Below are 26,618 nucleotides of genomic sequence, written 5' to 3' on the forward strand. Positions count from 1 at the left end.
CCTTTATTTAAAAGTGAGCCAAAAACAAAAGTAAATCCAAGGCTGAGAGCCAAAAATCCAAAAACCAGATAACGATCTGGAAATCCAAAAACCTTAGAGAACTCGAGAAGACCAAAAAACCCTAATAATCCAAGCGAGACGAGACTGACAGAATTACAAAACAATGGACGGACACAAGACAGAGACAAGACGGGGCTTATATACACAGGGAGGAGTAATTAGGGAAAATGGCAGCAGGTGTGTGGAGTGAGGGCTGGAGGGAAGACAGGTGAATCTGATAATCTAACTGGGAAAACAGAAACAGAGGAGGGCAAATACCTAAACACAAACCTAAACAACAATTATCTAAAGACGAAGGGAAGGGCTCAAACTAGCTGGAGGAGGACATAACACACACACACACACACACACACACTAAATTGGGGAGGATATGCACACACACACACACACTTACACTGAGTTGGGGAGGACATAACACACACACACACACACACACACACACACACACACACACACACACACACACACACACACACACACTTACACTGAGTTGGGGAGGACATAACACACACACACACACACACACACACACACACACACACACACACACACACACACACACACACACACACACACACACACATACACTAAATTGGGGAGGACATGCAGACACACACACACTTACACTGAGTTGGGGAGGACATAACACACACACACACACACACACATACACACACACACACACACACTAAATTGGGGAGGACATGCAGACACACACACACACACACACACACACACACACACACACACATACACTAAATTGGGGAGGACACGCACACACACACACGCACACACACATACACTAAATTGGGGAGGACACTTACACACACACACACACACACACACACACACACACACACACACACACACACACACACACACACACACACACACTTACACTGAGTTGGGGAGGACACACACACACACACACACACACACACACACACACACACACACACTTACACTGAGTTGGGGAGGACACACACACACACACACACACACACACACTTACACTGAGTTGGGGAGGACACACACACACACACACACATACATGTATATATATACTTGTGAGGACACTGACCCTACCTATCTTTGTGAGGACATCCACTTCCTGCATAGCTGTAGTGTTGGGCCATGAAAATCTGACACTAGATGTGAGTGAAGAGTCAGAATCTCACTTCAAATTGTTGAAAAATCAAAGTAAAAAAAATATTTATTTGGTGTACTTGTGAGGACCCACAACCGTTGCTAGGCAGATTAGGTGATGTCCTCACAATTCTGTATTTCCTCCCTAACCAATTTTTGATTAAATTTCCACATGAAAAATTAAAAATTCTTAAACTTTCAAAGCAATTTTAACTAATCAAACTGTTTTTACAAATATGTAACACTTGTTTATTATCAAATTGGCAATAGCAAAGTAAAATTTTAACATCTTGAATCACAGAGAAGCTTTTAATGTTTGCCTATAAAATACTCTATCAGTTTAAAATTTTTGTTTAGTTTTTCTTAAGAAAAAATAAAATATATTAGCTTAATTATTTTCTTGTTTGAGTGTGTAAGTTGCTAGATTTTCTTTATACTTTCAAAATGTTTTGCTTCTAATCCAAAGAGCTTTGTAATATTAAAGTGGAATGAGTGGAGCATCAAGCCCAAGTATTGTAGTGTGATTTTGGAGCTTATCCCTCTCCTTATTCTGGTCAGAATTGACAAAGCTCCTCAAATAAGAAGTGAAACATATTCAAATAACCAAAACAACTCAGTTGCCTCAACCCAAATCTACAAGGAATAACACAAACTGCATTTCGGAGAACCTTCACCAGGATTTAGCTTAAATAATATTAGATAAGGATTTTTTCTGTAATTCCCTATTCCAAGTTGTGCGGTGAAGTCTGAGCAGGTAACAGTTCATCGAGGCACCACACAAATGCTGCAAACTAAAAGGACAGACAATCATCAACATTAGGGATGCACAATCTGCATCAATAAGTTATTTTTAACATATTGGTATTGGTCCGATAAATAAAACTTGGTCAATATTAACAACAAATATTTTTTTTTCCATTTTGTTTCCATTTGTTTATCTGTTTCAGATGGTTAGGGGGGTGGTGTGTATTTGTTTAGCCATGTGACAGTTATTTTAATATTCTCATAAGCGTAAATGTGTGTGGTGTGTGTACATAACAACGTAAATTCAGCTTTAATAATTTTCAATCAGTTCAAAATTTGCTTATTTTAGAAGCATGTCAGTATATCTGTATCAGCAAATATCAGCTATCGGCCATAACAGTGATATCATCCATCCATCCATCCATTGTCGTCCGCTTATCCGGGGTTGGGTCGTGGGGGCAGTAGCCTAAACAAGGGAGCCCAGACTTCCCTCTCCCCAGCCACTTGGGCCGGCTCCTCCGGGGGAATCCCAAAGCGTTCCCTGGCCAGCCATGAGACATAGTATCTCCAGCGTGTCCTGGGTCTTCCTTTAGGCCTTCTCCCGGTTGGACGTGCCCGGAAAACCTCACCAGGGAGGCGTCCAGGAAGCATCCTAACCAGAAGCCCTAGCCACCTCAACTGGCTCCACTCGATGTGGAGGAGCAGCGGGTCTCTAAGGGAGAGCCCAGCCACCCTGCGGAGAAAACTATTTTTGGCCATTTGTATCTGCAATCTCGTTCTTTCAGTCACTACCCTAAACTCATGACCATAGATGAGGGTAGGAACATAGATCGACCGGTAAATCGAGAGCTTTGCCTTCTGGCTCAGCTCTCTCTTCACCACGACAGATCGGTACAACGTCTGCAGTACTGCAGAAGCAGTGATATTAATATCAAATATTGGTATCGGCTCATCGACTAATAAACATAGAATGATTTTGGATGGTGAAAGGTATCAAATTATCCTGGAGGAACCCAGACATACATAGGAAAAATATGCAACCACCATAAAGACTAAGCTGGATTCAAACTGCATTCAGCCGTGCAGCTCCCTGTAAATCTTAGTTACAGAACATAAATAACAGGAAACATGACAGAAATTACTACAAAGTAGTTATTTTATTGAAGTAAAAAGGATTTCATTAAACTTTGCAATTGTGACTGCAACAGTTGAACTAAAATAAACTTTAGGCACCTTTAAACATTACATACATATATGAACTCAGCTCCTGTTTCTTTTAAAATTGAATATGTTTACTTTTTTCTTTTTTGAGCTAAAATGCAGTTATACATGCAGTTTTTAAAATCTTTCTAATTCATCTGCTGATAAAATATAAATTTTAGATACCAAATAAAGTAAACACGGTGCATAAAATTACATAAATGAACTCAGATCCTTCTGCTTTGAAAAAGAAAATTTTCAAATATTGTTTTTATTTTCTTTTTGAGCTGTGATGCTGCTCTACTAGTAGTTCTGACATATTTCTAACTTCTAATAAATTAATACAACTTTAGGTACCATTAAATGCTCTGCATTTAACATTGCATGCATTAACTCAGCTTCTGCTGCTTTTAAAATAAAACATATCAACTACAGTTTTTTTTCTTTTTTGAGCTGTGATGTAGGCTTGCAGAGATTAACCAGTTTGACTATTAACCCCTGATAACCCCCCTTAAAGATGTCTACCACACCAACAATAAAAAAAGGACTATGGCGTGACCCTCATTGACAAAGACAAAAGTGAAACTGAACGTGCTCACGCAGCAGAAGCAGAACCAGTGACAACAACCTTCGGGACTCCTCCATTTCCACCTAAGAAGCGGTTGAAGTCTCCTGTGTGGGATGATATCTAATATATCTAAACTATTTCCACACAGGAGAATTCAACCTCTTCCGAGGTAGAAATGGAGGAGTCCCGATGGTTGTTTTCACTGATCATGCTTCTGCTGCGGGCGCGTGTTCAGTTTCAGTTTTGTTTTTGTACTTACGAGTTACGCTATTGTCTTTTTGTTTTAGTTTGATGGTGTTGAAGATCTATTTACTTGGGGTTAACCAGGGTTAATAGTCAAAACGATTAATCCCTGCAATGCTACTGTGATGCTGTTCTACTTATAGTTTTTAACATCTTTCCAACATGTAATAAAATTTAAATATCTTTAGGTACCATAAAATGCTCTGCTTGTAACATTTTTGATCTGCAATGCTGTTATAATTATAGTTTTTAACATATTTCCAATGTCTCATAAAATAAAAATAACTAGGTATCATTAAATGCTCTGCTTGTAACATTACATGCATTAACTCAGCTCCTGCTGCTTTTAACGCAAAAACTACAGCCTTTTTCTTTTTTGATCAGGGATGTGGTTATAGATGCAGTTTTTTACATCTTTCCAACTTCTGTTCTAAAGTGCTGTCTCTGTACTGAGTGCTTTCACACACAGCATTTTACCAGGAACTCTTTCAAGAGTGATGTACCGACCAAGCTGTTGCCAAACCGCTTCTTTCCCAGATTTGCTCCAAATCTTTCGGTTGAATTTCTTAGAGGTTAAATCCTGTTGATCCATGTCTGTAACAAAAAAAAAAAAAAAAGAAACATGCTTTTATTAGTTAAAGTCATGACATCATGTTTAGGTTGTGTTTTCAATTCTGACTGTTTGGATTAGTTTCAGAAGAGTATCCGGTACGGATAAAGCATTTTTGACAAGTGAAACGAGTAAAAATTGTAAATATCTGTAATCGTGCTGAAGGAAAATCCTCATTGGGTAACTGACTGTTTTCACGCTCTGTGATTGGCCAGTCAAATAGAGCACCCGCCCCTCCCTACACACAAAACTCAGCAGCCGGGAGCTCACAGCTCAGTCCGTGTCCGGTCCATCCAGAAAACTCCAAATCTTGCAAAAATTCATCTTGCAGTGCAAGGTTACAGACTTGGATCAGTGGGAAAACCCCTTTTCTAACCAGCCCAGTCAATTTCCTAAGATGGCAATATTTGGTTAGCTTTAGCTAGCATTTCATATTAAAAAGTGATGAAAAATACTCTGTAAGGATCCTATTTTTTGGTGACCTCAATAATCACAGCCTGCAAATGAAATAACAGGAAGGAATACAGGAGTTATTTTAGACCGGGGACTACATTACGACAACAAACTGCTGCATGGCGCTGCTGCAATGCACAAGAACATCACGCAGCAACCCCAAAAAGACACCTACATTTATAAACACAAATACATAGCTACTGGGCTTATATCTGGGCTTAGATTCCAGTTCCTGAAGGACCTTGGTTCAGCGTGGTTGGACCTACAGAAATATTTGAAATTAAATTACTTACTACAAGTTTTTCAAACGTCTGTAACCCCCAAATTCCACTACCTCCGCTCCGCTCCGCTGCGGTCCGCCCCTGCCTTCCGCAGCCGCTCGCTTCCGAACTCAATTTTTACCGGTATGCGCTCTACAACGGCTCCGCTCCGGTGCGGAGACCTGAGGTGGGCAAACAAGCATGCGCGGGATTTTCAAGATCTTGCGATACAGTCCGAGCAATAAACGCGGAAGTTAGATCCAAACACCCGTTGTGTTGGAGAAGCATCGGCATGAACTGTTTAATCTGCCCATCATTTGTGTAGAGATCAGCAGTGTTTGGATCAACAAAGTGTGACTACTTTGATAGTGAAAACTGTATTTATGGCTAACTTTTGTGCATTTAAACTTCAGCCGCCACTGATAGTTGTTAAAAGTTGTTAAACCTGTGCATATGAAACAAAAAACGCCTTTTGTTTATCGATTTATTGTGAAAAACGGAAGTTGTGCTTGCTCTTTTTCCTGTTGGGCGATGGTGATTTCTGTCCATTGACTGCGGAGGTGCTCCGGCGTCCGGCGAAAATAGGATCGATTCTATTTTTGCCGGACGCCGGAACAGAGGACGGCGCACGGCGCCGCACTGCCGGAGCACAGCCGCAGTAGTGGAATTGCTCTGATTGACTACAACGGGACCGATTTTGCTCCGGCGTTCGTGTCGGAGCGGAGGTAGTGGAATTTGGGGGTTAGACAATGTTTCCCATCCCAAGCGTGAAGCTGACAACGGAGCTGGAGAGTTCCTTCAGTAGCAGACTTACGCATTCTAGGTGTATGAAGGCATTTTGTCATTAATCCTTCCTTTCTGCAGCTGTTAAACTTTATAACTACCAAGATCACCACAAACCAAGTAAACAGCTTTTTTATCCCTGCTGACTTTTGTTATTTGCACAGTTTCTGTGTTTATTATATAATATTAAATGCACTATCTTGGGCAGGATAACACAGAGCAGTGCTACGCCCTGTTGTCCTGGCGGGGAACTGCTTTACAACACTCCCCAGGAGACTGAGAAGTCCGAAAGCAAAACATCTCTGTCCGTGTGTGTGAATGTGGAAACCACGCACCTGTTTTGTCCTTTCCATTTGACTCCTTAGACCACTCAGCTCCTGAAGGTTCTTGGCTCATCATATCTGGATGATCTACAAAAACATTTTAGATTATATGGCTTAATACAAGGTTTTTTTAGACTCTGAACTGTAGCTAGGAAATGTATCAACAGATCTATAATTGTTGTTGATAAACAGAAAAAGTTTAGCATCTAACTGAAGGAAAACTGAAGTCAAGTATCTTTGTGCCTAAAATGTTAATATGGTAATGATTTGATGAACTTCCATCTTTCTATAAAGGTTTATGTGAACTCAAACATCCCAAATACATTTCTGTATTTATAATAAGGACAACAATGTGAAATTAATGGGAATAAATGGCCTGTATAGGTATAGCGCCTTCTAAGGCCCCCAAGGCGCTTCACAACACAATCTGCTGCTGTTGTTTCCTTGGGCAAGGCACTTAACTCGCTTTGCCTGCTGGTGGTGGTCAGAGGGACCGGTGGCGCCAGTGTTCAGCAGGCCATGACAGCAGCACTCTCTGGTTGGAGCTGGGATCAAACCTGCAACCTTCCGGTTTCTGGACAATCCTCTCTACCTCCTGAGCTACTGCTGCCCCTAAGTAGTTAAGTTGTTCATACTTGTTGTAAAATGTCAAACCTCAGTTTCTTTTTTTAAGGTAATCTCTTTCAGTCTTTTATGGGGAGAATGAATTGCATGTTAGCCATTTTCAGTTACTTAAATATTTGAAAATCTGAACCAAACCTTGAGTAAAACCATGGACAGTGAGCAGGGAAGGGGAATGGGTGGGTGTTCCTTTGTTGGTCTGCTTCTTCTTTGATTTCCCTGTAGGCCTTTGGGTGCACAAGGTGGGTTCATCTAGAGTGATATGAAATTTATGAAAAAAAAATCCACTTAAAGCATTATAAAAAGAAACGGAGGCACGCCAATCTCAGTAAGCCATTGATCATTGACTGACCTTCAGAACTTTGGTCGAGCCCATTGCTTTTGTTTCTCAGCTTTTATCTTTTGAAAGATGCTGCAAAGAAAAGAAAAATAGATCTAATGTCAAGCTATAGACATAACAGTAATAATTTCCTTAAAGAGCAAGTCACCCCAGAGTATAACTTCACCCACACTTCCCATTTTAAAAATGCAACAAAAGGAGGAGTTGCCAGCTTCCCCATACTCTGATTTTTTCCATCATCTGTGTGTATTTTTAAATCCACTGAGTCATACTGTTTTCGCATTCTGATTCAGGTGTCTCAACCCACAATCATTACTAGGGGTGTAATGGTACGTTGAACTCGTATTCAGTTTAGTTCAATGTTTAATATTCCGTATATTATTATTATTATTATGATATTTATTTATTTAATATCTGAAGTGACTCGTTACAACCGAGGAATGCAGCAAAGCATTTGTGAAGCCACAACATGCACAACCTTGAGGTGGATGGGCTACAGCAGCAGAAGACCCCACGGGGCACCACTCATCTCCACTACAAATAGGAAAAAGAGGCTACAATTTGCACAAGATCACCAAAATATGATGGTTGAAGACTGGAAAAATGTTGCTGGTCTGATGAGTCTGGATTTCTGTTGAGACATTCAAATGGTAGTCAGAATTTGGTGTAAACAGAATGAGAACATGGATCCATCATGCCTTGTTACCACTGTGCAGGCTGGTGGTGGTGGTGTCATGGTGTGGGGGATGTTTTCTTGGTACACTTTAGGCCCCTTAGTGCCCATTGGGCATGGTTTAAATGCCACAGGCTACCTGAGCATTGTTTCTGACCATGTCCATACCTTCATGACCACCATGTACCCATCCTCTGATGGCTACTTCCAGCAGGATAATGCACCATGTCATAAAGCTCCAATCTTTTGAAATTGGTTTCTTGAACATGGCAATGAGTTCACTGTACTACAATGGCCCCCACAGTCAGCAGATCTAAACCCGATAGAGCATCTGTGGGATGTGGTGGAACGGGAGCTTCGTGCCCTGGATGTGCATCCCACACATCTCCATCAACTGCAAGATGCTATCCTATAAATATGAGCAAACATTTCTAAAGAATGCTTTCAGCAACTTGTTGACTCAGTAGCCATGTTTACATGCACCAAATTTCCTCAATCCAATTCAAATCTTGGTTGATCGGAATTTCTGAATCACTGTTCACATGGACACAAACTGAAATGATCTGATCATGCCGTGCTTATAAATGCATCAAGCATTTAATCCGATTAAATAGGTTGAGCATGCGCAGAAAGTTGCCTTTCCCGGAAGAAAAATTGTAAACAAACACCATGAAACGAAATGAAAAATGTAAAAACAGAAATAACAATTCTTCCTGCTTTCCCGATTCATTTATTCACTTCAATATTTTTATTTTTCTCATAGAAGTTACGTTTTCTTCAGTGAATAACTGCAGATCTATGCTTTGCTGCATTTTTATTGTTGATTAAAATAAGGGAGGGTTATGTTTCTGCCTCTTGATCAGCTGGTCCGTGGGTCTGAAGTGACAGATATGCCGTTGCGCTGCACTGTGGCGCAGAGTGGGGATGGGGGCGTTTAGACTCATGTTTTATTACTGAGCTCTGTTGTGGCTTATTATTCTTAACATGTGACAATCAGCTGAAACTGTTGAGAAAAATCTGTTTAAAATAAAACAACAGAAGACGTTCAGAAAGTTTAGAAGCCTGTGTTCATCATTAACGAACAGCATCTCAGGTCATCTGCGTTAATGTGCTTTTAACACGGACTTTACTGTTGTCCAGAATATTTAACCGATGATGTTTTCCTACCCAACATCAGCCTCCAATCAGGTCTGTAAAACTGATATTATCCTGTCTTCTTTACAAGCGTCTCTGGCGTCTCCATCACCTGCTGCAGAAGTTGCTGCGTTCAAAGCTGACAGAAACGGGGATCTGTGCGCTGCAACCTCCGCAATAAACTTGGGTATTTCCAGTACAGATTTGAAAATGTTTGTCGAGTGATTTGTGCAATAATCAGATTTTTATTTTACTTCTACAAAATGCAAGTTCTGAATTAAATATTACTGAAACGGGACGGCTTGTTATCAAATTTAAAAGCCTCTGCTCATTGATTACGCTGTAATTTTTGAAGTCAGGCAGTCCAAATGACAGCGGAGAGGCCCGCTCGCTGTTGCACACATGCGCAGTGGGCATTATTTTACCCCAACAATCCGAATAGCTGTGTACATGCACGTCAATCAGAATGATGATCGGACAAAACCACCTCCCTCAATCGAATTGAAATTTCAATCCGATCGGGCCAAATCGGATCAGAATATTTGATTGACATGTTTACATGCAGAATTTTTTATCTGATTGGGCATTCAATCTGATGAAATATGCGCATGTAAATGTGGCTACTGCCACGTCGAATTAAGACGGTTCTGAAGGCAAAAGGGGGTCAAACACCGTATTAGTATGGTGTTCCTAATAATCCTTTAGGAAGAATAGAATAGAATACACTTTATTGATCCCACAGTGGGGAAATTCACTTGTTACAGCAGCACCAACACTTAAGGGGATAATCAGAAGAAAATTATGATATAGGTACATGTATATACACATAGGCAGTAATCTAGTAATGTAACCTTCGACCACTAAAAAAACACGAATAAAAATGAAAAAAACTTGGGTTCCAACACTATGCAGCATGCTGTGACAACCTGGGCCGCATTCCGCTTGGCCTGCCGGTACCCATCAGCTGCCTCTGGAGTCCCACAGGCCAAACAGACCCTATAGGACTCTTTATCTTCAGCTTGACGGCATCCCTAACCGTTGGTGTCCACCAGTGGGTTTGGGGGTTGCCACCACGACAGACACCAACAACCCTGCGGCCGTAGCTCCGGTCAGCCACCTCGACAATGAAAGCACGGAACATGGCTCACTCGGACTCCATGTTCCCCTTCTCCCCCAGAACATTTTGGAAGTTCTGTCCGAGGTGAGAATTTAAACTTCTTCTGACAGGAGACTCTGCCAGACGTTCCCAGAAGACCCTCACAATACCTTTGGGCCTGCCAGGTCTGACCGGCATCTTCCCCCACCATCAAAGCCAACTCACCACCAGGTAGTGGTCAGTTGACAGCTCCGCCTCTCTCTTTACCCGAGTGTCCAAGACATGCGGTTGCAGATTAGATGAAATGTCAACAAAGTCGATCATCGAGCTGCGGCCTAAGGTATCCTGGTGCCAAGAGCACATATGGACACCTTTATGTCTGAAAATTGTGTTAGTTATAGACAAGCCATGACGAGCACAGATATCCAACAACAAACACCACTCAAATTCAGATCAGGGGGGCCGTTCCTCCCCACCACACCTCTCCAGGTCTCACTGTCGTTGCCCACGTGAGCGTTAAAGTCCCCCAGCGGAATGAGGGAGTCACCAGAAGGAGTGCTTTCCAGCACCTCCTCCAAGGACTCCAAAAAGGGTGGGTAGTCTGAACTGTAGTTTGGTGCATAAGCACAGACAACAGTCAGAACCCGTCCCCCCACACGTAGGCAGAGGGAGGCTACCCTCTCGTCCACCAAGGTAAACCCCAATGTACAGGCACCAAGATGGGGGGCAACTAGTATGCCCACCCCGCTCGGCGCCTCTCAGTGGGGGCAACTCCAGAGTGGTAGAGTGTCCAGCCCCTCTCAAGGAATCTGGTTCCAGAGCCAGACCCATGTATTGATGTGAGTCCGACTATATCTAGTCGAGGTGACATTCCACGTACCGAGAGCCAGCTTCTGTAGCCAAGGATCAGACCGCATCTGAGCCTTCGGCTTCCACCCATCACACATTGCACCTGACCCCTTTGGCTCTTCCCACAAGTGGTGAGCCCATTGGAAGGGGGACCCACCTTTTCTCTTTGGGCTGTGCCCGGCCGGGCTGGGTGAAAGCCCAGCCACCAGGCGCTCGCCGACGTGCCCCACCTCCAGACCTGGCTCCAGAGTGGGGCCCCGGTGACCCACATCCGGGTGAGTGAACACTGTGTCAATTTATATTATTCATCATAATGGGTCATTGGGCTGCTTTTTGTCTGATCCCTCACCTAGGACCTGTTTGCCATGAGTGACCCTACCAGAGGCATAAGCCTCAGACAATATAGCTCCTAGGATCATTGGGACACACAAACCCTCTCACCGCGGTAAGGTGGCAACCCAGGGAGGGGCGTCTGGCGCAATTACATGTGAAAACTCTCTCGGGATGTAATGGGCTGGAGACCAACAGCCAGTAACTCAATGTCATTTGTGCAGAGTTTATTTTTAATGGTCACATACGCTGGGTTGCACCATTTCTCATTATTAAACACAACCAGACCCCCACTCTTGCGCTTCACACTCCACGCTCCTGTCGGCCCACGTGAGTTTAAATTCTCCCAGTGAAACCTCAGTCAGCTATGAGCTCATCCGTCCACGTTTCCTTAAAAAATAACAGACTACACTGTCTGTAGTCTTGCTGCAACCTGGTCAGTGCTGTGAGCTTGTCCATCTTATTGAGAAGAGAACGGACATTTCCCATAATCACGGAGGGAAAGGGTGAGTGTAGGTTTCCGACAGAGAACCCAGCTTGCTGACTGGTGGACTGTCTTAGGCTGAATTTTTAAACTCTAAATAAGATGCACTAAAAAGCCATAATAATGACCACACATTTCTACAGCACTATTAGACACTCATTGATACAGTTTATCAGCAAAAAATAAGTTGATTTGGGGGTGACTTGCTCTTTAAGTGATGTCTGCCAATATAGTTAGTGGATAGACCAGGAGTCACAACAACTCATACAATCACGTGAATGTGGAAGTCACTCACCTGTTTTCTCTTTCTCATTGAAATCCTCTGGAATCCCAGCTCCTGAGGGGCATTGGCTCTGCATGTCTGGAAAGATGTCAGATTAGATGATTTAACACAAGTTTATCAATAATTTGAACTATGGCTATGACTATTTAGCAGAGTTATTAATAAAGTTAGCAAAGTTTGAAATATGAAGGGCAGTCTAAGGCACTCCTTTACATTATTCAAGCTGTCTAATCAGCCCCTTGATTTGCCACACCTTTGAGGTGGGATGGATTATCTTGGTAAAGAAAAAGTGCTCGAGAACACACATGTAGACAGATTTCAGAATAATATTTGAGGGTCATGGGTGTTTGGTGTATGTAGAAAAAGTTTCAACTGTTTGAGTTCAGCTCATGAAAAATGGGAGCAAAGACAAAAGTGTTGCGTTTATATTTTTGTTCAGTGTAGATAACCAATCTAGCAAAAAAGCCATGTTTGGTGTGTTACAGCTGGCCGTAAGAACTGGTTCTCTTAAAAGATCCAGGGTTCCCATCACTAGTTAAAAGCGTCCGGCATCCGGCCCAAAATGGGTCAATCCAATTGTGTGTCAGCACTTTGCTGTAGGGTGGGAGTTCGTTTTGACGATCGTATCAAGAGCCCTATCCTGGCAGCAGCCAGCTAGTGCCAGCCGGGCACTACCTTCCGCGTCCTTCAGTCAGTTCAAAATATTCTACCACACAGCCCTCCCTCTTTCAGCCGGTTTCTGCTGCAGAGAGTCCAGATCTAAATGTGTAGACTCTACACGAGGCTACACATAGAGATCTGGCTGCTGCTAGGTTAGGGTCTTACAGCTCGGCTCACTAAAATGAACCGGCTCTTTCGGCTCTTAAACAGCTCCTCATATTTTTCGTTTCCTAAATGAATTTATCACCAGAAATTATATAAAACTGTATGTAAACTGAATTACTAATCTACAATATACATTTTATCAAGTGTTTATTGTTTAAATAACTTATTTTATTCAACATGAAGCAGAGAGCTACATAAACACATTTTAAATGACAAAAACAAACTCTGCAAGTAAAATTTGTATTAGTTTTGAACTATTATAGCCTTTTGGATATATTTACCCTTTGCACAATCTACACTCTGTCTTTTAATTGTCACTGTAGTTAAAATTTGTCCAAACCTTGGTGCCTGTCCTGTTTTCACTCATGTCCTCACCTTTCTGAAGCTTTGTTTGATTTTCCTTTCTCCTCTTACAGATTTGTCCCCACCAATATTTACAGGTCTTATCAGTTAATGTAATTTGTCTCACAGGCATTTTGTGCATGCCACCCCTCTCCCTGCCTTCACAGCATCGGAGCTCAGTGAAGCTGATCTCCCCCACTTGAAAAGTAAAAGCAAATAGGTTTGTGCCACTGTCGCCCCAATTTTAACTGCACAAACGAAGAACTAAAATGTAGACTATTTTGGAATGTTTTGGAGCATCACACAACAATAAAACTTGTTATATCTCAGAAACCATAGCAACACAAATTATATTTCAACAGCACAAACCAGCACAAACATAGCACTAAAAAGTAGCCTACTTTGAACTGTTTTGGTGCAGTCTGGGTTAGGGTTAAGAATAACCTATAAAATAAAGTGTAATATCTCAGAAACTAACCGCACAGCCTATTTGCTTTTACTGGAGGTCAGCTTCACTGAGGCCCGCTGCACATGTGCGCTCAAGTTTTGCTGTGTTCTAGTGGCTCCAGGGCCTGCGGGTACAGTCTATGTAACTCACTTTGACTTCTCCAAGAGGGAGCCAGTTCCTGCAGAAGGGACCTTTCTCCTAACGGTCACATAAACAAGTCGGCTCTGAGAGCCGTTTCGTTCGTGGCCAACACGTCACTAGTGGGTTTTTTTAAATGTCAAAAACTGATTATTGTATCCACATTGCCTATGAAAGATTAGATTTCCCAACAAAATAATATTTCTCTCTTTTTAGATTTCATTGTACACCTTCCATCACACTGAATCATTTTTATAATGTTAATGAACCCTATCACAAAATAGAACAACACTGCTCTGGTTGAAATGTACAGCATTATTAATGTTACATAAGACAAAACCATGTCCCTGATACAAAATTACTGAAAACTACACTTTGAGTCCTCACAAATACAGCTCACTTCAGGCCCCGTAGCTTTACCATGCAGACAGCCACTTTGTTTTAATTTAAAAATAAGTTTTAAAAATGTAAGTAGGTAAAGCGTGTCTTTATTTCTTTAAACATACCTTAAAGTTGAAAGAAAACAATAGTCTCTGATAGAAAATTACCTAAAACTCACAAGCACAGCTCAATTCAGTTCAAATTGTTTTAGCATGATAAGAGCTGTAATTGTCTTATTAAAAAAAGTGTAAATGATTTCATGGAATATTTTAAATTATATGTTACCTTTTTGGGCTGTGGAGTTATTCCTCTTTTCCTCTGTAGAATTAGTCAAAGACTGACAAAGTTGGAGAGATCCAGGGCAGCTCCGGTACTTTCCATCTACAATGCACATGCTGCTTTCACGAACAATGAGACTGCAAACTTGATACATTAAAAATTTAGGGTTTTCCAGCTGATAATGTCTTAACAGACTTCAGGCATGAGCTAATTTCATGTGCAATATTTAAGCAATAATCATTTTACAGAAAACTCATAGCATTCACAAATAAACCTCTTTAGATGTTTTTATTTCAGTATAGTTGGACACACCAATTTTCCCTGAATGCATCATGAACTTTTGCTCCCCTGTCCAGTGCAGGTGCAGAGCCACTCCCCACCCCCACTCCCAAAAAGTCTGTTTCTGCTGAAAACTAAAATCACACTTGACCATGTGAGTCTCATATGTATATATTAGATATTTATTAATAAATATATGAGCATATATTTCAACAGCTTACACACACATACATACATACACACACATTATATATATAATATTTATCCTGTTCATTTAATTTATTTTTTATGTATTGGGGCTCAACCAATGAATCAACTGTGATGGTGCAGAGAACAAGAACGTTCATACCTACCATCTCTGAAGGGGTGAAAACTGTGACAAATAAAATCAACCCCTGTAAATGGTCCTTGCATGCTGCAGATGTGAATCAGTAAGTTTTATAGTGGCCTGGGGTGTCATTTATAAAGCTTGCTTACCCACAAAATGGGGTTGCAAAACTGCAAAAGTAACTTGCCATTCAAACTTTGGGATTTATAAAGGAAAAAGTAGTGGGAAAATGTGGGCAACTTTGAGTTGACCTAAGGAGCTGGCTTACGCACATTTTGGACATGGAGAGTTTTTGGATTTTGGACAATGTTAAAAGTATAGGAGCTTTTTTGGGGACATTTGAGGGGGCTCTTTAGACTAAGAATGACATATCAGAATGCAGACACTACCGCCTTAAAGGGAGGGTTATGACGATGAAGTGACCTGATTTCTGACCATTTACATCACTCCTGTGACCCACACCGTGACCTCAAAATTAGTGGAAAAGGCCATGTTAAAGTATGGGATCTTTTTGAAGAACATTTGGGGGGGCTTTTTTGCGTATGAATGACATATCAGAATAAAGACATGACCGCCTCGAAGGGAGGGTTATGACGATGAAGTGACCTGATTTAAGACCCTTTACATTGCTCCTGTGACCCACACCGTGACCTCAAAATTAGTGGAAAAGGCAATGTTAAAGTATGGGATCTTTTTGATCTCATGACACATCTGCGTGACCATCACCCACAACTCTACAGTAAACGCAAGGCAAGTTAACGTTAGCGTTTTAACTAAAATGCGTGATCCGAGGATTTGGGTTGAGGGAGAATGCAACGAGTTGCTATATAAAGCAGCCGAAACACTGCAACCTGCATGTAAACCGTGTCGCAGACACCCCCATATTGAAATGACGCTATGCATTACGGGGCTCCCAGGGACAGTTAAGAGTTGGTCTCTCTCCGAGAATAATTATGAATTTAACAATGATTACTGCCTGATGACATTTTCCCAAATTTGCAAAGCTCACAGGAAGGACACAAACCGAGGACAATTTTTTCCTGATATTCAGGGTTTATGTAGTTGTCTGAAAATGTAACACGTTTAAAAAAATACCACGATAATACTGAAAACCGTGATAATTTTGGTCACAATAACCGTGAGGTTAAAATTTCACACCGTGACAATGCTAGACATGACCACCTCGAAGGGAGGGTTATGATGATGAAGTGACCTGATTTAAGACCCTTTATATCCCTCCTGTGACCCACACCGTGACCTCAAAATTAGTGGAAAAGGCAATGTTAAAGTATGGGATCTTTTTGAAGTACGGGGAAGGGGGAATTTTTTGCGCATGAATGACTATATAAAGCAGCTGCAGCACCGCTACCTGCATGTAAACCGTGTCGCGGACATCCCCATTTTGAAATGACGCTATGCATTACGGGGCTCCCAGGGACAGTTAAGAGTTGGTCTCTCTCCGAGAATAATTATGAATTTAACAATGATTACTGCCTGATGACATTTTCCCAAATTTGCAAAGCTCACCGGAAGGACACAAACCGAGGACAATTTTTTCCTGATATTCAGGGTTTATGTAGTTGTCTGAAAATGTAACACGTTTAAAAAAATACCACGATAATACCGAAAACCGTGATAATTTACGTCACAATAACCGTGAGGTTAAATTTTCACACCGTGACAATGCTAGACATGACCACCCGAAGGGAGGGTTATGATGATGAAGTGACCTGATTTAAGACCCTTTACATCCCTCCTGTGACCCACACCGTGCCCTCAAAATTAGTGGAAAAGGCAATGTTAAAGTATGGGATCTTTTTGAAGTACGAGGAAGGGGGAATTTTTTGCGCATGCATGACTATATAAAGCAGCTGCAGCACCGCTACCTGCATGTAAACCGTGTCGCGGACATCCCCATTTTGAAATGACGCTATACATTACGGGGCTCCCTGGGACAGTTAAGAGTTGGTCTCTCTCCGAGAATGATTATGAATTTAACAATGATTACTGCCTGATGACATTTTCCCAAATCTGCAAAGCTCACCGGAAGGACACAAACCGAGGACAATTTTTCCCTGATATAGGGTTTATGACTCAAGTAAGGGTAAAAAAAAGTATCTGATTAGAAGGCTACTTGAGTACCGAGTATCATCTGATCTAATATTTTTAAAATGATGACATCAAACAGACAAAAAATAAGAAGTTATGGGCAAATATGCTAGAAATGACCGCCTCGAAGGGAGGGTTATGAAGATGAAGTGACTTGATTTAAGACCCTTTACATCCCTCCTGTGACCCACACCGTGACCTCAAAATTAGTGGAAAAGGCAATGTTAAAATATGGGATCTTTTTGAAGAACATTTCGGGGGCTTTTTTTGTGTATGAATGACTTATAAGAATAAAGACATGACCGCCTCGAAGGGAGGGTTATGATGATGAAGTGACCTGATTTAAGACCATTTACATCCCTCCTGTGACCCACACCGTGCCCTCAAAATTAGTGGAAAAGGCAATGTTAAAGTATAGGAGCTTTTTGAAGTACGGGGGTGGGGGAATTTTTTGCGCATGAATGACATATCAGATTGTAGAAATGACCGCCTCAAATGGAGGGTTATGATGATGAAGTGACCTGATTTAAGACCATTTACATCCCTCCTGTGACCCACACCGTGCCCTCAAAATTAGTGGAAAAGGCAATGTTAAAGTATGGGATCTTTTTGAAGTACGAGGAAGGGGGAATTTTTTGCGCATGAATGACTATATAAAGCAGCTGCAGCACCGCTACCTGCATGTAAACCGTGTCGCGGACATCCCCATTTTAAAATGACGCTATACATTACGGGGCTCCCAGGGACAGTTAAGAGTTGGTCTCTCTCCGAGAATAATTATGAATTTAACAATGATTACTGCCTGATGACATTTTCCCAAATCTGCAAAGCTCACCGGAAGGACACAAACCGAGGACAATTTTTTCCTGATATAGGGTTTATGACTCAAGTAAGGGTAAAAAAAAGTATCTGATTAGAAGGCTACTTGAGTACCCAGTATCATCTGATCTAATATTTTTAAAATGATGACATCAAACAGACAAAAAATAAGAAGTTATGGGCAAATATGCTAGAAATGACCGCCTCGAAGGGAGGGTTATGATGATGAAGTGACCTGATTTAAGACCCTTTACATCCCTCCTGTGACCCACACTGTGACCTCAAAATTAGTGGAAAAGGCAATGTTAAAATATGGGATCTTTTTGAAGAACATTTCGGGTTTTTTTTTGTGTATGAATGACTTATAAGAATAAAGACATGACCGCCTCGAAGGGAGGGTTATGATGATGAAGTGACCTGATTTAAGACCCTCTACATCCCTCCTGTGACCCACACCGTGACCTCAAAATTAGTAGAAAATGCAATGTTAAAGTATAGGAGCTTTTTTGAGTACATTTGAGGGGGCTCTTTAGACTAAGAATGACGTATCAGAATGCAGACAATACCGCCTTAAAGGGAGGGTTATGACGATGAAGTTACCTGATTTCTGACAATTTACATCCCTCCTGTGACCCACACCGTGACCTCAAAATTAGTAGAAAATGCAATGTTAAAGTATAGGAGCTTTTTTGAGTACATTTGAGGGGGCTCTTTAGACTAAGAATGACGTATCAGAATGCAGACAATACCGCCTTAAAGGGAGGGTTATGACGATGAAGTTACCTGATTTCTGACAATTTACATCACTCCTGTGACCCACACCGTGACCTCAAAATTAGTGGAAAAGGCAATGTTAAAGTATAGGAGCTTTTTGAAGTACGGGGGTGGGGGAATTTTTTGCGCATGAATGATGTATCAAAATGCAGACACTACCGCCTTAAAGGGAGGGTTATGACGATGAAGTGACCTGATTTCTGACCAGTTACATGACTCCTGTGACCCACACCGTAACCTCAAATTTAGTGGAAAAGGCCATGTTAAAGTATGGGATCTTTTTGAAGAACATTTGGGGGGGCTTTTTTTCCTTTTGAATGACATATCAGAATAAAGACATGACCGCCTCGAAGGGAGGGTTATGACGATGAAGTGACCTGATTTAAGACCCTTTACATCCCTCCTGTGACCCACACCGTGACCTCAAAAATAGTGGAAAAGGCCATGTTAAAGTATGGGATCTTTTTGAAGTACGAGGAAGGGGGAATTTTTTGCGCATCAATGACTATATAAAGCAGCTGCAGCACCGCTACCTGCATGTAAACCGTGTCGCGGACATCCCCATTTTGAAATGACGCTATGCATTACGGGGCTCCCAGGGACAGTTAAGAGTTGGTCTCTCTCCGAGAATAATTATGAATTTAACAATGATTACTGCCTGATGACATTTCCCAAATTTGCAAAGCTCACCGGAAGGACACAAACCGAGGACAATTTTTTCCTGATATAGGGTTTATTACTCAAGTAAGGGTAAAAAAAAAGTATCTGATTAGAAGGCTACTTGAGTACCGAGTATCATCTGATCTAATATTTTTAAAATGATGACATCAAACAGACAAAAAATAAGAAGTTGTGGGCAAATAATGTATTTTAAATACTAAAGGGGAAAAATGTAAACAAATAAACAACATAATTACAAAATAACAAATTTTAGGCAAAATTTAGACACAAACTGAGGACAATATTTTCCTGATATACAGGGTTTATGTAGTTGTCTGAAAATGTAACACGTTTAAAAAAAATACCACGATAATACCGAAAACAGTGATAATTTTGGTCACAATAACCGTGAGGTTAAATTTTCACACCGTGACAATGCTAGACATGACCACCTCGAAGGGAGGGTTATGATGATGAAGTGACCTGATTTAAGACCCTTTACATCCTTCCTGTGACCCACACCGTGACCTCAAAATTAGTGGAAAAGGCCATGTTAAAGTATGGGATCTTTTTGAAGTATGGGGATGGTGGAATTTTTTGTGCATGAATGACTATATAAAGCAGCTGCAGCACCGCTACCTGCATGTAAACCGTGTCGCAGACACCTCCATATTGAAATGACGCTATGCATTACGGGGCTCCCAGGGACAGTTAAGAGTTGGTCTCTCTCCGAGAATAATTATGAATTTAACAATGATTACTGCCTGATGACATTTTCCCAAATTTGCAAAGCTCACCGGAAGGACAAAAACCGAGGACAATTTTTTCCTGATATACAGGGTTTATGTAGTTGTCTGAAAATGTAACACGTTTAAAAAAAATACCATGATAATACCGAAAACCGTGATAATTTTGGTCACAATAACCGTGAGGTTAAATTTTCACACCGTGACAATGCTAGACATGACCACCTCGAAGGGAGGGTATATAATGATGAAGTGACCTGATTTAAGACCCTTTACATCCCTCCTGTGACCCACACCGTGACCTCAAAATTAGTGGAAAAGGCAATGTTAAAGTATGGGATCTTTTTGAAGTACGGGGATGGGGGAATTTTTTGCGCATGAATGACTATATAAAGCAGCTGCAGCACCGCTACCTGCATGTAAACCGTGTCACGGACATCCCCATTTTGAAATGACGCTATGCATTACGGGGCTCCCAGGGACAGTTAAGAGTTGGTCTCTCTGCGAGAATAATTATGAATTTAACAATGATTACTGCCTGATGACATTTTCCCAAATCTGCAAAGCTCACCGAAAGGACACAAACCGAGGACAATTTTTTCCTGATATAGGGTTTATTACTCAAGAAAGGGTAAAAAAAAAGTATCTGATTAGAAGGCTACTTGAGTACCGAGTATCATCTGATCTAATATTTTTAAATTGATGACATCAAACAGACAAAAAATAAGAAGTTGTGGGCAAATAATGTATTTTAAATACTAAAGGGGAAAAATGTAAACAAATAAACAACATAATTACAAAATAACAAATTACAGGCAAAATTTAGACACAAACTGAGGACAATATTTTCCTGACATACAGGGTTTATGTAGTTGTCTGAAAATGTATCACGTTTAAAAACATACCGCGATAATACCGAAAACCATGATGTTTTTGGTCACAATAACCGTGAGGTTAAATTTTCACACCGTGACAATGCTAGACATGACCACCTCGAAGGGAGGGTTATGATGATGAAGTGACCTGATTTAAGACCCTTTACATCCCTCCTGTGACCCACACCGTGACCTCAAAATTAGTGAAAAAGGCAATGTTAAAGTATAGGAGCTTTTTAGAGTACATTTGAGGGGGCTCTTTAGACTAGGAATGACATATCAGAATGCAGACACTAACGCCTTAAAGGGAGGGTTATGACAATGAAGTGACCTGATTTCTGACCAGTTACATCACTCCTGTGACCCACACCGTGACCTTAAAATTAGTGGAAAAGGCAATGTTAAAGTATAGGAGCTTTTTGAAGTACGGGACTTGGGGGGGCTTTTTAGACTAGGAGAGACATACCAGAACGCAAACACTATCGTCTTAAAGGGAGGGTCAGAACACTATTACTAAAACAATAATTTCATCCAACCATTCATCCATTTTCATCCGCTTATCCTGAGTTGAGGCAGCAGCCTAAGCCATGAGGCCCAGCTGTCCTGAGAGAGAGTTTGGAGAAAATCACAATTTCCCATTGAAAGTGGGGATTTTTGGTTAGGGTTAGGGTTTACAACATATGTGAATTTCGTGTCCCTATGTAGAATATAACTATTTTTAATAATTTAAAAGCAACTGGACGTTTGGGCCAAACCCTAGACCCCAAACGAAGCCTGACCTATATTTGTGCCCCTTTTTGGCCGCCGTTCGGCCCACGTTGGTTTGATGCACACAAAAGTTGTTTTGGTGCATCCCGATGCTGGCGCGACCCACAGGTTTTGAATTTGTGCCGGTCGCATTGTTGTAAAGGTTTGTTTGGGCCCAGAGGGCAGTTTCCCCGCCATTTTTGCCATGTGCTCGCAAATGTGTTATTTTTCAACCGATTTTCACCAAACAAACACCGATTCGGCATGCCACCGGCACCCCGAGCTAGCCCAGGCGGATTGGTAGCCATTGCATCGTTCTGGTGGTGTTCTGGGTCAGAGGTCACAACGTTTTGGTACATGCAGAAAAAAGGAAGGTTTTGGTCTGAAAAACAATGTTCTCTTCAACCTAGAGACTTGAACCTTTTACTGTGTCTTTACATAGCTGGCAACTCCAAAATATTCAAGTGTCAAGTTGCTGTCTCATTCAAAAGGGTCATATATGCAGAAAAAAGGAATGATTTGGGCTGAAAAACATGGTTCTCTTCAACCTAGAGAATTGAAACTTTAACTATATCTTTACATAGCTGACAGCTCCAACATATTCAAGTTTCAAGTTGCTGTCTCATTCAGAAGGGCCAGAGTTTACAGCCTATATTGGCTATAGTGTATTATTTAATATGATTTAACAATGAATTTGAATTTATTATTATTGTAATTATTTTTATTTTATATGAATATAAGGAGCAGAATTAGTCATTAGAATTAAATGTTAACCGAGAATTAATTTAAAATATTTTGTCTAAACTTATAAATCCATGTAGTTTTTAAGTTTCATTTCATTTCACTTACTTGTCAAGCAGGTCACATAACTACAAAAGCCAATCAGAAAAATCCATGGCCTCAGCCAATCAGAAAATTGGAGCAAAAAATTCAAGTCCAGAGCTGCAGTACTAGTGTGTGTCCACTAGGTGAGCTCAAGAGTTGATTCCAAAACACACATGTCAGTAATTACTATTTTTCTGAGGTATTTTTCTGAAACTTTGCCAGAACACGTTTGAGTGTAATTAAAGAAGATTTAAGGCAAAATTTTGTGAGGACATGGCAAAATGTCCTCACAAAGGAAAATGTCCTCACAGTACAGGTCGTTTGTCAAGCGTACGTCCTCACAAGTATAGTCATACAAACACACACACACACACACACACACACACACACACTTACACTGAGTTGGGGAGGACACACACACACACACACACACACACACACACACACACACACACACACACACACACACACACACACTTACACTGAGTTGGGGAGGACACACACACACACACACACACACACACACACACACACACACACACACACACACACACACACACACACACACACACACACACACACACACACACACTTACACTGAGTTGGGGAGGACACACACACACACACACACACACACACACTTACACTGAGTTGGGGAGGACACACACACACACACACACACACACACACACACACACACACACACACACACACTTACACTGAGTTGGGGAGGACACACACACACACACACACACACACACACACACACACACACACACACACACACACACACACACACACACTTACACTGAGTTGGGGAGGACACACACACACACACACACACACACACACACACACACACACACACACACACACACACACACACACACACACACACACACACACACACACACACACACACACACTTACACTGAGTTGGGGAGGACACACACACACACACACACACACACACACACACACACACACACACACACTTACACTGAGTTGGGGAGGACACACACACACACACACACACACACACATACACACTGGGCTGGGGACAAAGAGGCTGGGGCTGACCTGGGAGGGATGATTTAAAAGGGTAACAACATTGACACATACTTGAGATGCAGACAAAGGACACATGTGGGCGCTAAGAGACACAGAAGGGAATCTAGAGAGGATGGAGACACATCAGGAGACACATGAAGGAGGGGCAGACACAGACCATGACAATGTTTAGGAGATAGTGCAGAGAAGTTGTGAAGAAAACCTTTGATGGAGGAAGACATTTTCAGCATAAATTACATTCCGTGATATCCAGTGTTACCTTGTGTTTAGTCAGTTTTTCCATTTCGAGATGTTTAACATTTTAAATAACCCTGTTTGATTATTGAGCAGCACGATAATTGGAAGCCTCTCTGATTCACCTTCAGCATGTGTGCTAAAGGATCTACCACCATCTTCTCCTGCCTTCTGACCCTTCCACAACTGGTTCAAAGACATTAAAGTCATGTACTCGTGACCTCAAGCCTACAAGATTATTTGTCCACAGCAATGTCGGAGGTCAAATAGACAGTCAAGTGTCCAGCAGACTTCCTCTGCCAGGAATGTTGTGTTCTTCCCTGTACCAAAACAATTCCATGCTTAACCATCCCTAGCGACACCATCTGGAGATAAGCCATAATAAATTCCTTCTCCTGACTCCCTTATCTGAGCTGCAACTCCAAGGTTCCATGCAGAAGATGAGACTTTGACTCTTGAATAACATTATTCTTATTTTGTCTAATCTACAGGTTTACATTCATTTTTTTGTGCTATCTACAATGAATGTTCCATCAAATTTCTCAGATCTGGTTGTTCAACGTTTATAAATAGCCATTTCATTAAAAGTGAATTCACTTCCTATTTTCCCCAGTTCCAGCCAGAGCTCTGAATTCAGCAAAGGCTCGCAGCTCCTGCTAAATGACCATCCTACGGGGAATCAAACCAGATTCTGCGGTGGAATAATTTTAGCGGCACATCAACCGTCCTATTGAATCAACAATTATTATTTGCTCAGTCCAACTCCCGCTCATCAGACGTGAAACCGACTGCCAGAAGCCACCTGGGCAGTATCTTTTGACCAGTCATGTGTATTTTGAGGGTGCCCTATGATCTTCAAATACATCAGAAGTCCACCCTTCGCTTGCAGACTGGATCACGAAGAACTTCGACGATCCAGTGTGCGTAAACTAATCAATGGCGTCAGAATGGTTAATATTCATTTGATAACTTGTTAAATTACATCAAACAAACGGCCAAATTAATTTTACAAACCCAGACATCAACCTTTCTGTGTCACTTAGTGAAGCTCTTAAAACATACAAGGTCACGTTTCATCAGAGTAGTTCGTTGTCTCATTTAATATCACCGTGACTGACCGTTCAGAATCATTTGCATTTCATCATTATTAATGTAGTAATAAATAGATTTTTACAAACTATGTTTTTCTCTGTGTCAAATTATTATAAAATGTCGTTTCTCTGGCATTTCATCATCAATTGAATATTAAAGTCTCAATAATATTGATATTCACATTTTCATGGATTACATTTTATTGATCACCTTTATTTTCTATTGATAATTTATTTAAAAGTAGTAACCACAGGCTGTTGCAGCCCTGACTTAAGAAATATGCAGGTTAGGCTGTTCTATGACATACCTTTTTTCTTCATTTCATTTATTTCAGGTGCCTTTCTTACGCCTAAGGTCACCGTGCAATACCAAAAAACAAAAAGAACACACAATAAAACACAATAAAATGACTAAACCCAACAATTTCAAAACAATCAGCATAAAGATTCATGCAACATGTTACACATAATAGCGGTGAGGGAGTTATTCAAATAAAAAAAAATTAATTCTTTCCAGTTCTGTTATCGAAAAATGCACCAAACTGTGATGATCACTTCACCAGGTTAAATGGTAAATGGGCTGTATTTGATGTAGGGCCTTCTAGGGTCCTGGAACTCCCCAAGGCACTTTACAATCAGTAATTCACCCATTCACACCCTGGTGGTGCCACAGCTGCCCTGGGGCACACTTACAGACATACGCAGGCGCCCCCAGCAGGTAAGGTTGGTTAGCTGTCTTGCCCAAGGACACAACAACAGCGACAGACTGTGGGCCTCAAACCTGCAACCATATGATTATGGGGCGAACACTTGACTCCTGTGCCACCATCGCCCAGAGGTTTTTTTCTGTTACCTGACCTCTCATGACATTACCTTATAATGGGTGGAAATACTAATTGTGTACTATCCTTGCTGAACTGTACTGTGACTAGATGAATGACTTTAAAGTTTTAAAATAAAATTTTTATCCAGCTCCTCAACCCAGATGAGCGGTGTTACTTCATTTTTATTGAAATAAGGCTCTCATTAAATGAGATTTATATCTCTTATTTCTAGCACTACCAAGTGATGGCAACATCAGGAAACAGGATCAGGGGAAACTTGAGAAGTACCAAGGCCTCAAAGACGACTGGCGAAGGAAGACATCGGTGGTGCACGTGGTCATCGGGGCAGTGACCCCCAAACTGGAGGAGTGGCTAAAGCAGATCCCAGCATACATCTCTCAGTCCAGAAAAGTGCAGAACCCTCAAGCTCCCAGGCGTCTGGTAGAGGACCCAAGCTTGGAAGGATGAGACCACCCACGGAGGGTGAGCTGGGAATTTTATTTATTTGTTTATTTATGATTATATATCATAAATACGTAATAATTCTTTAATATACACACTGCAAATTGAAAGTGAAAAGCAAAGTGTTAAGTCTGGTGAGCCAAAAGACCAAAATATTACTG

At 41.3% G+C, this 26,618-nt stretch overlaps 1 long non-coding RNA gene across 2 annotated transcripts; it reads right to left on the reverse strand.

Moving 5' to 3' along the window:
• Positions 1-4,338: 4,338 nt before the first annotated feature.
• LOC139062686 (uncharacterized) lies at positions 4,339-14,733 on the reverse strand. 2 transcript variants are annotated; one of them, XR_011516262.1, is made up of 6 exons: positions 14,620-14,733; positions 12,213-12,278; positions 7,364-7,423; positions 7,150-7,263; positions 6,403-6,477; positions 4,339-4,555 (listed from the first exon to the last, which is right to left on the reverse strand). It is a non-coding gene; the product is annotated as an uncharacterized lncRNA (long non-coding RNA). The 2 variants fall into 2 exon arrangements; XR_011516261.1 differs by lacking the exon at positions 14,620-14,733 and having other exon boundaries at positions 12,213-12,374.
• Positions 14,734-26,618: the final 11,885 nt, after the last annotated feature.

Source organism: Nothobranchius furzeri, chromosome 14 (assembly GCF_043380555.1).
Source record: "Nothobranchius furzeri strain GRZ-AD chromosome 14, NfurGRZ-RIMD1, whole genome shotgun sequence".
Classification (NCBI taxonomy): Eukaryota; Metazoa; Chordata; class Actinopteri; order Cyprinodontiformes; family Nothobranchiidae; genus Nothobranchius; species Nothobranchius furzeri.